The following is a 10,824-nucleotide window of genomic DNA, read 5'->3' on the forward strand; positions in this document are numbered from 1 at the left end:
TGTATGACATATTGTGCAGCGCCCCTAGCGGCTACTTTCAAGAAATAAAATCTTCATAGAATTTTTTGACGTATTCGCTAGCGAGCTCACCTAACGTAAACTCATGGTAGGCACACAGTACCTCTATTACGAAAAACTTTCGAGTTCGTTTCGTTTGCGTATTCAAAGTGTCATCGAAAAATTTTGTATGAAAAATTAAACAGCGCCCCCTAGGGCGGCTATAATATAGGGGGCGCTGTTTAATTTTTCATACAAAATTTTTCGATGACACTTTGAATACGCAACGAAACGAACTCGAAAGTTTTTCCTACTAGAGGTACTGGTCTACGAAGGAACCGGCTTACTCATTGAATACCAAACGAAATTCGTGCAGAAATTGTTCACTGTATTTTAAACTCGGTAACTTCTGAGAAAATTTACAAAACATTTTCGCCGTTTTATGTTGGATGAGCTACACAAAACATTTATACCTGCATCTTGGACTACTCTAAATCAATTAATAGTCTTAAGTAGTTCATTTGTTATTAAATAGGATCTAGTTTTCAACTACCTACCTATTTTAATTTAGGTTTATGTAAATAGTGGACATCTTGACATGGAATCTTCAATTATTTTTTAGAATTAGGTATCTTGCTTGTTGTTTTTGACTCGTTGATGCTCTTTTAAGCTTGGTTTCCACGAAAGTGCAGAGATGAGATTGGTAATTACATAACCAATCAAATTACGTTTTTATTTATTTCTAATCATTTCTCCGCTTAGCATTGACTCGGAAATCTCCTCCTCTCCACTTTGGTTGGAAACCGGGCCTTAAAAACAAAAAACGTGCTCCTGCAGTCGAGACTCAAATATGCCCTGATGATGATGATGATGAAAGACAAAAATAAGTCTTTATTGAAGGAAACTGGCCGCTCTCCTTGTCTATGGCCCAGAATGCGTGGGGTTGCAGCTAATTGCAAAGTGCAACCATTGTTTTTCCATGCCCTCCGCGCCGCGGGGCGCAGACCTCGTGCTATGAGATTTTTAATTATACTTCGTATCTCTCCNATCGCGAGAGAAAGGGACGAGTATAAAATAAGGAGCAGGGCATTCCAGCTGACTAGTTTGATTCAGATAAGAAGCGAGTTAAGAAATCAAAGTGGTCGAAAAGAAAAAGTGAAGAACTCAGAAATAAAGCTGTCTACAACAAGTACTCTGCCTTCAAGATTTATGCCGGTTCCTAGCCCACGAACATACAGTCCACCGCTCATCAACAGTGAGGGTTCTTTCCATTCTTGGAAGTAGAATGGGTTACAGTTCTATGATTTGGAGTTTATCGGAACCAATAAGTTGTATTTTTGTGGTGGCTGAACAAACCTGATAGAAACCTTGGATAAAGGCCTAATTGGGCATCAAAGGATGAGTTTCTTCGGTGGTAACATTTTGGGCATATGAGCTATGGTGCCTAGATTAAGATGGCATGTGTGTGATCGACATTATTGTCATTATTGAAGCAGCTGATTCTAAAATATTGAACGAAGAGATAATTGTGATAGCGTCTGTATGATCATTGGCGTGGCGCTACTGTTTGAGGAGCACGCTGAGCTTCTAGGTGATATGGNATTAATTCAAAGCAAAAAATGCTTATCACATCTGAATTGTCAAAAAATGACAGCTGTCAGAATTCCGTCGAATTAAAAATCGGACTATAAGTAGTTCATTTGTTATTAAATAGGATCTAGTTTTCAATTACCTACCTATTTTAATTTAGGTTTATGTAAATAGTGGACATCTTGATATGGAATCTTCAATTATTTTTTAGAATTTATCATCCTGGTTGTTTTTGACTCGTTGATGCTGCTCTTTTAAGATCGGATTCCACGAAAGTGCAGAGATGAGATTAGTTTATTATAATTAACCAATCAAATTACGTTTTTCTTTATTTCTAATCACTTCTCCACTTAGCTTTGGCTCGGAAATCTCCTCCTCTCCACTTTGGTTGGAAACCGGGCCTTAAAGACAAGAAGTGCTCCTGGAGACTATATAAATTCCCTGATGACGGTGATGAAAGAAAATAATAAGGCTAAGAACTCATGGCGCGATTTTCAACCGCGCCCGCGGCGGTTGCGTGCCCGACTGAATAACTGCGCAAATAACCGCTCCCGTGAGTTTTGAAATAAAACCGCAATTCCACAACCGCCGCGGGCGCGGGTGAAAATCGCGGCGTGAGTTCTTATAACTTATGTCTTTACGAAATGAACTGGCCGCTTTCCTTGTCTATGACCCAGAATGCGTGGGGTTGCAGCTAATTGCAAAGTGCAACCATTGTTTTTCCATGCCCTCCGCGCCTCGGGGCGCAGACCTCGTGCTATGAGATTTTTAATTATTCCACCAGACGAATCTGTAGCTGTGAATAAGAGAACGTTTTCTGGAAAATTAATCTTTATTTATAGCGCGAACCAAGTGCCGATAATAAATTACCTAGGCTTATTGGGGTTCCTGGGTAGGCATAACTATTATTGAAACAAAAAGAAATAGCCCGACTGAAAAATTGTAGCTAACATTTTCATAAAGGCTGAGTGGCACCATCTTATTTTAACCGCGACTATAACCGTAACCGGTGTTTTTGTATGGAGTTTGACAAACTTTTGACGTTTGTTAAAGTAAAATAATGCAACCCAGCCTCACATTAAGTACTTAATGAGGCGAAAAGATGTTGTTGAAAATTGTAACATTTTTTAAATATTTGAATGATGATCATGGTACCTATGCCATCAAATATCCAAAAAACATTTCGTCAATCAGAATGACTTTGTCTGGTTTGAGATTGATATTTTGTTTCTGTAAAAGAATTTATGTTAAAGTTGTGCTTTACATTAATTTATTATTAATTAAAATACGCAGTTTTTTATTTAGCTGAAGAGCTTTTTATGTCGTAGGTAGATAACACGTTTAAATTAAATTAATTTCATATTTTTACTGTAAGATACGTGTACGTTTTTAGATTACCGTTGGCTATAACGAGGATGGATCAGCGGAGTTGTCCACCAGGGGCCATAAATCTCGCTTTCAGTGCCTATTACCTTGTCAGATCGTTTGTACGGCTTATGTGAATTTATTAAGGCCTATAAATTATATTTTTTCTTGTAAACACTGCTTAGTTTTAGGAAGATGAAACGGACGGAGAATGAAACGTTTTTGGAAGGTAGGTACGTAGGTATAGATAGATAGAAGGAAATCAAAAACATGGTATGGGGGATTAACATAATTATCATCATCATTCCACACCAAGATTCATCGCTTGGTGTGGTGTGAACAAACCTCTGGAGGAGATCGCCACCCAGCAATAAGACTCAATAAGATAACTCAGTTTGTTCCTTTCTCTCTTATAGTATTAGGTACCTAGTTGTCCTTAATCAGTTTTGTGTGGTGTTAGACAGATATTTACAAAGATGCTTATAAGATAATTTTGAAATCACAATGTTCCATTTTAAGTTTCCGTTTCTAAAATTCTAATTGTTCGTTAAATAGTGAATTTGTCAAGTAGTTTTCGATGTCAGTGTAGTGTATTGCTTGACCTATAACCTCTGCGAGTAGCTGGTTTTAGCACTGCCTAAAATATCCCCTAAATCAATACTGCAATCTCTGCTAAAGCACGTGTAGTTTTGCGACTTAGTTACAATTTCGTGCGATAGGTACTGTGTCTTATCGGATAGAATATTTGGTACCACTCACTAATCGATAGACTTATGTACCTTTTGAGAGTTGTCAAAACAAAACCACCTGAATTTCAAATCCTTATTCCTTGTTAAAATACTTTGGTAACAAATAACAGGAATTTTGTTTACATAGGGGTCACTTAAAAATTAGAGATTGATGGTGAAAACGGGCATAAAGCTATCAATACAAAATACTATATCGTAATGGCACTTCCTTCATTTCTTTCCGAAACAGGTAGCCAATAACTTTATCTTGGGTCTCTTGAAAAATACTGAAATTCAGTATCCTAAAAAACTAACAGAAGCAATATTATTAGTATTGGCACTTAACTACATTATTCTATAACACTTTTTGACCACACAGTCTATAAAGTTATTACATACTGTGCAAGAAGTGTGCTGTCAGCACAATTTACACTTTAAACTCGAGGTCTGAATTCAATTTCGAAGTTTCCCAGTTTACAAACTCGCTGGAACTACAGTGGAAGTGACAATAAATAAATTTAACTCATTTACGTAGGTACTTGCTACTGCGTTGCATTAAAGTATATTCTTTGAAGATTTTTATAAGATGCTGTATAGAAAAGAAAAGTGAACGTTTGTGTTGGATTTCGTATAAAAAGTCGCCATTCATAGAAAGTTCACTCTATGTCGGCCGTTTGGTGTAGTGGTTCAGAACGGACTACTATGCCGAGAGGTCCCGGGTTCGATTCCCGGCCGGGCAGAAATTGAAATGATGAATTTTAATTTCTGTGACGGGTCTGGGTGTGACTATGTATAATATTTATGTATTTAAAAAAAAGTATATAAGTAGTATATCCGTTAAGCTAGCACCCATAACACAAGCATTAAGTTGCTTACTTTGGGGCTAGCTNATTTGCCTAAGTTTTTATAGAAATATTGAAATTACCATGTTAGTGTTGTGTAGGCAGGCCTCCTACTCGGTGGTGAAGTGAGACCACGGTCTGGTGAAGATCGCAGGAAACATCTATAACAGCGTAGGACTGTAGGTACCTCTAGCATGAACAACTTTCGACTTCGAATCGTTTGCGTATTCGACAATATTCGATACTCAACCTTCGAATTAAACGATTATTATTTGACAATTTTGATTCTCAAAATAAGTTTCGTGCAAACATTTCTCATACTAAGTTCACTTTACGACACGTTTCACAAGGGCGCTGTTGTAGTTTTCGTACTAAATCTTTTGATGGCGATTCGAATGCACAAACGATTCGAACTCGAAAGTTTTTCATGCTAGCCGTACTGGTCGTGGAAATCCACGGGGGACCTTCCATCCCTTTATCCAGCAGTGGATAGAAACTGCTGAGTTGTTTACAAACACTGAGTTGCTACAATGCACGATGTGTAGTGTGACCTACACTAAACAATTACACGAAGAAGAATAGTGTTTAATTTAGCCACCTTAATTGTTTTGAGCTCAACATATTGCAACGGGAATAACTAACAACAATCTAAATATTAACACGTAGAGTTAAGGGCCAAAATTGCCTTCTTTGTTTGTATGCAGGAAGTACACTATCGTAACCCGTAATAATTTATTTGTACGTAAAGTTTCCTGTTACATTAATAACTGTTTATTTTCGTATTGGTGTAGTAAGTAGAGTTATCCTCTCGAGTCGTTAGAAATCTATCCATGCCAAGGTGTACAAGCCAAAAAATATTAAAAGTATTCTAAAAACAGCAAATTAATTATACCCACTGTCTTTAAAAATGCTAACATTTGGTTAGTTTCATTACAAAATAACGTTACCGCGAATCCTTGGCATGGCCCGAATTGAGTTCTAAACTAAAGTTAAGTTTTTAATTGTCTCTGAACCAGTTTCGGGACACTGGCCATTATCTCCAGCTCATTGGCAGGTTGCCTCCAACAAAACGGGTCTGAAGACCATAACCGAAGATAGGGTTGCCATCCGTCCGGGTTTCCCCGGATTTTTCCTAGTTTAGTCCAGGGAGCGTCCGGGCAGGGTTTTATTTGTCGTCCAGGTAAAATTAAGTCTTAGGCTAATACCGGGCGACTGTGACTAAGTTTGATAAAAACCTATTGACATGTCCGAGTTCTGGGCTTCAAAATCCAGGGTTTTCACGCGTCTTGTCCTGTTTGAGAAGTTTTAGAGATGGCAGCCCTACCCGAAGGCCGTTGTATGGTGAGGGAGGGGTTATGACCCCCTACGCCTGTGGTGTAAGGCGCGGTTCTCATAGATCCTATGTGAATGGGCGACGCGGTTTGATTGCTTTACCACGAATAATCCTGATTGACGTCGTCAGTGAAGGAGGTAAATTAATAAGTAACAGTAACAGGAAGACAGGACTGATTTGCAGAAATAATTATTGTAATATGATAACCTATAAATAGTTATAATAATATCAAAGTCGCCCCCGCTGTCTGTGGGCTTAGATCTTTTAAACTACCCAAGAGATTTTAATGCAGTAGTTTACAGCAATATTGATTATGATAATATGATGATTATGATAAATGATTCAAGAGGTAGATTTTTATGTAATAATACCAACCGTGCGAAGTTGGGGCTGGTCGCTAGTTGGTATAAAATGACGTTTAATGAGTTAAATTACTAACAACTATCGAGAAAAAAGATAAGATTAAAAGGGCAGATTTATAGAACTTCTCATTATATGGTGTAGATGTCTGGTGACCAAAAGGTTCTCGGGAACATTTTAAAGCCGATCATAGAAGTTGTCTTTATTTAGGTTAGGTTAAAAAATGTAGAGACGCAAATTCAATTACTATTCGAATAGTAGGACTCCTACATCAATTCATAAATCTAGTCCTACAGTAGGACATGACAGTCACAGGTAATGCAGCAATGCTAATTTCGTTTAATGTCAGCTCGTGTACCCTCTCTCCTTACCCTTCTCAGTCGTGTGTAGACCCCGCCTAACCCTGATAGTGTCGACGGGAGCTCGCATAAATTGGCTCTCATGAACAATGTGGTAGTTACTGGATGCAATTACCATAAAGGTTCATTTCCGATACTTAGAACCTCTTTTGCGGTGATAACCGACAGATATGCCGCTAATATCGGTCGATTTGGTTCTGGTCACTGTATTATAAGACACAGAAAGACTATTATGAAACTTGGATCATTATTTCTGTCTTGGAGGCTTTCTTTGCAACTTTTACTAAGAATTGAAAGCAATTCGATAGTTCCAATTTACTTGCTTAGTTTTAAATGCAGTTTTTTCTAAGAAGTGGACATAAAACAGCTTTTTTATAGAATTTAATTAATAAAACACCGATGACTTTTAAAATCTCATGATGTGAAATGTAAAATTCTGTGGCTCTTATCACTTTGAACAAGAATGTTTTATTTATTGAGTATCGTGAGTATATAAATATCTTTGTGTATGTACGAGTATACTTACTGTTTTGTTGATCGATCGCAGTAGAGCCGACCTATTTAGCTCTTATTATGTATTATACGAAGGTTAAACTTATGTAAAGTAGGACTTCCCACATAGAATTAAGCGTAACTAGATACATTAAGTATTTAGTTACATTGGTAACATTATTAATTTATCACGACGCATTGTATACAAGCTATTAAAACATGTGTGAGAGCAACTTAGATTGATCGTAAGTAATTCAGAATTTTCGTTATACCACAGATAATATAATGTTATACCTATGCTTAATTGAAGAAGTTATGAGACAGTGATTGAGCACCAGAATCAGGCTTGAGCTTGTGAGAAAGTCTAGGTTTTACAATAATTTTGTACAGAGTGCTTACCAGTTTACGTTAGGTGTGCTCGCTAGCGACTGCGTCAAAAAAATCTATGACGATTTTAGTTCTTGAAAGTAGTCGCTAGGGGCGATGTACAATTCGTGATCCATTTTATGTATTTTTTTTACGTAGTCGCTAGCGAGCACACCTTACGTAAACTCATGGTAAGCACACTGAACCCAACATAAAAATTTATTCTAACTTTTAAGTAAAAACTGTAACTCGTATTCAGCGACACAAATCAACATTAAGAAAATCAAACAAAACTTAAACTAAACTAAACAGTTCTTAATTTTTCTGTAACTAAACTTAGCTCTTAGATGTGCCTCTACCAAATATTGTTTTTTCCCGAAAGCCTTTATGAAAGCCTAATATTCCTCTACTTCAACAATCACGATCTTGGCGAAAAGAAAATATTAATGTGAATATATTTCTGACACAGACAGACTTTTAGCCTAGATTTTCAGAATAATCTAATTTATACAAATAATAGTAAAACTCCAACTGAGCCGCGTCTATACGTAGGCGATATTATTTTGGAAAATCTTATTCTTAGAAGTTTTATTAAGTGTTTCTGGGTCAACAAAAAAGAATTTCAATTCAATTTATTTCAATTTCAATTTATTTATTCCAAAAACAAAATACATTGTATATAGTAATAGTTCATAGTAATTTATTTTATTGATTTCATGCTACCTTATTTGTAATTCTATACAGATTATTTATTTACACGCAATTGTATATTTAAGGGTTTTGTTTGATTGGATATATTTGTAATTTTTCTCCAAATACCTATATAATTTTAATAACTTAGTTGTACACAATATCTCAAAGAAAATGCGGATATAAAAAATCAAGATTTCATAGCAACAACATGAAAATCATGAAAAATCCTTCAGCCCATACATTACTGTCAAGGAAAAGATGATTGATAGATTTAGATGGAAATGCGAAGGACTCAAAATAAATGGTGTTAGTTGACGAAGAAAGTGGTCTCCTTAATGTTAGATCTTTAGCTGTTTTATTAAAATTAATTCTCAAAATACATACAGACACTCGAAAAACATAACCCTCCTTCTAGCGCAGTCGAGTAAATAGTAAGGCTCGTGCTAATGATTAAAAGTTTGGTTTGAAGCTATTGCGAGGATTTTAGAGATTGAGCTTTTCTATTTTTCAGAAAGATTAGAAAAAGAACTCATGTTTTCTTCTCACTCTCTGAAATGTTGGTTTTGGTTTTAAAATGAAATGAAATGAAATAGTTTATTCAGTACATAGGATACAATAATACAGTGTTGAGTAGGTACAATATTAAAATATATGCCTTTACAGGTGGATACATCATTTCCCATTATCGAACGTTGATCCGAGTTTAAAGTAGGACATTAACTAAAGACAAAATTAAGAAGGCATTTATACACTTTTCAAGGCATTTATACACGTCCCAAATATAGCTTACCCTACCACCACTTTGGGACAACATAATGGCTGGTGCTGAGAAGAAATGGCGGAAGAAAATCAGCCACCTTTGTCACCCTTATTTGTTTTGTGGTATGTCTAACGATAATCAAATGTTACACTGTTAATTTTTTTTTATAAAATTGTTTAAATTCAACAATGATAAACAAATATAAAAATAAACACGTGACTGCAGCGCTTTAGCACACGGATGCGGGTTACGTAAACACCAAGAGATAATATATTCCAAAGCCTTGTGAATTACTCTGACCTACATTTACCTCGCATTTCATAACAGTCAAACTATAAATATAGTAACATAGATGTGGAATAATTACATTCCTGCTTACAGAGAGTGTTGTGAATAGAGCTAAACATAAGTAGTGGTTGTATTATAGGTACTTTGACTTTGATAAAAATTCGCATCACTTGACTACGCCACTAGGGCCCAGTTTTTTGATTCGTAGCTAAATTAACAAATAATCAAAATTGACAAAAATGTCAAATGACAATGGGTAAATAAGTACATATAAAAAATGTTTTTCGAACAATGGTTAGCTTAACTTTTAATAAATTTTTTAACTTACTAGTTTACATTTTGTTAATATTTAACCATTAGTAGAATCAAAAAACTCGGCCTAAGCCATAAGTAATGACAGGTTCCGCAAACCATGACAGTCCACGCGACCTGTCATTGGCCTATGATCGCGCCAGCGATGGCGATCTGCACGCGTTGGTGTCGTAGAAGCATAAAATGAGAAACAAAATCAGTCTTTAGAAACAGTAAAATTGATTATTGATTTTACAATTTTGTTGCTAACCTAACGAAGCGACTAAGGCATTGTTAGTTTATATTACATTTAAGTAGTGGTCCAGTAGCTTCGTTTTATCGAATTAGTAGCTAAAGCGTACAGCCGTCGGCACATCAGACTGTAAATGAAATTTTTGTTGCCATCTCGACCCTATTACAACTACGCAAGATACAAGTGTTTATAGAACTTGATGTCCTGTCGTCAATACGATATATTACAACAGCTTCTCAAGGACAACTCAATTTAATAAGTCAAATTTTTGCTTGTTGATATAAATTGATACTTTCTACACTGCTACGAGCCTTCCATTCGTAGTCAGACTACGAAGCTGCTACGAACGCTACGAGTTGTCTCACAAAATTTCCTCGATTTTCCAAGAGCGTAGCAAAAATAGATGTATTTCAGTATATTTTAGAACTTTCTTTCCGTGTACATGTAAAAATATTAGGTAGCACATAATTCTAACCACTAACTGAAAAATAATTCAGTTGATTTCAACCTTTATTTTTTTAGGTTCAAAGTTCAAAATGCTTTGAGGAAGTTTACCATTTCATGGGAGGTTGATCTGCTGGCGTACAAAATGTCTGTAAAGTTACGTTCCCAGATAAAATCAAATCACGTGCCGCGCGCGAACATTTAAGTAACTTTGGCTTGTTTAACATAAATCGCAGGGGTGGAATTTAAAAAAGTATAGCCTCCGATGTCTGAGTTGGGTCTAAATTGGAGTTACCTGGGTCTAAATTGATATAAAGTTGTTTAAATGAACGCGAAAAAGGATTGAAAGTAAAAGCAATGGATTGAGGGAAATGTTAGGTTCAACTACAACTAGATAGCCCTATAGTATTCAGTGTTTAGCTGTTAACATAGTACATAACTAATAGTAATCTATCCACCAATAGAATTCATATTATAGGCCAGCCTATGGGCCAGCCACGCATATTACAAAATATAAATTATAAACCACAGATTTTATCAGTAAAACCATACAAGGTAGCGCACTGCCCATTATCTAATTTAGATTACGAGTAACTCTGGTTGTCTGTCTGTCTGTCTTTCTTGCTTATACGCCTAAACCACTGAACCGATTTTGATGAAATT

This window comes from Ostrinia furnacalis, unplaced genomic scaffold (assembly GCF_004193835.3).
Source record: "Ostrinia furnacalis isolate ACB-3 unplaced genomic scaffold, ASM419383v2 OfSCF1110, whole genome shotgun sequence".
In the NCBI taxonomy this organism is placed as follows: domain Eukaryota; kingdom Metazoa; phylum Arthropoda; class Insecta; order Lepidoptera; family Crambidae; genus Ostrinia; species Ostrinia furnacalis.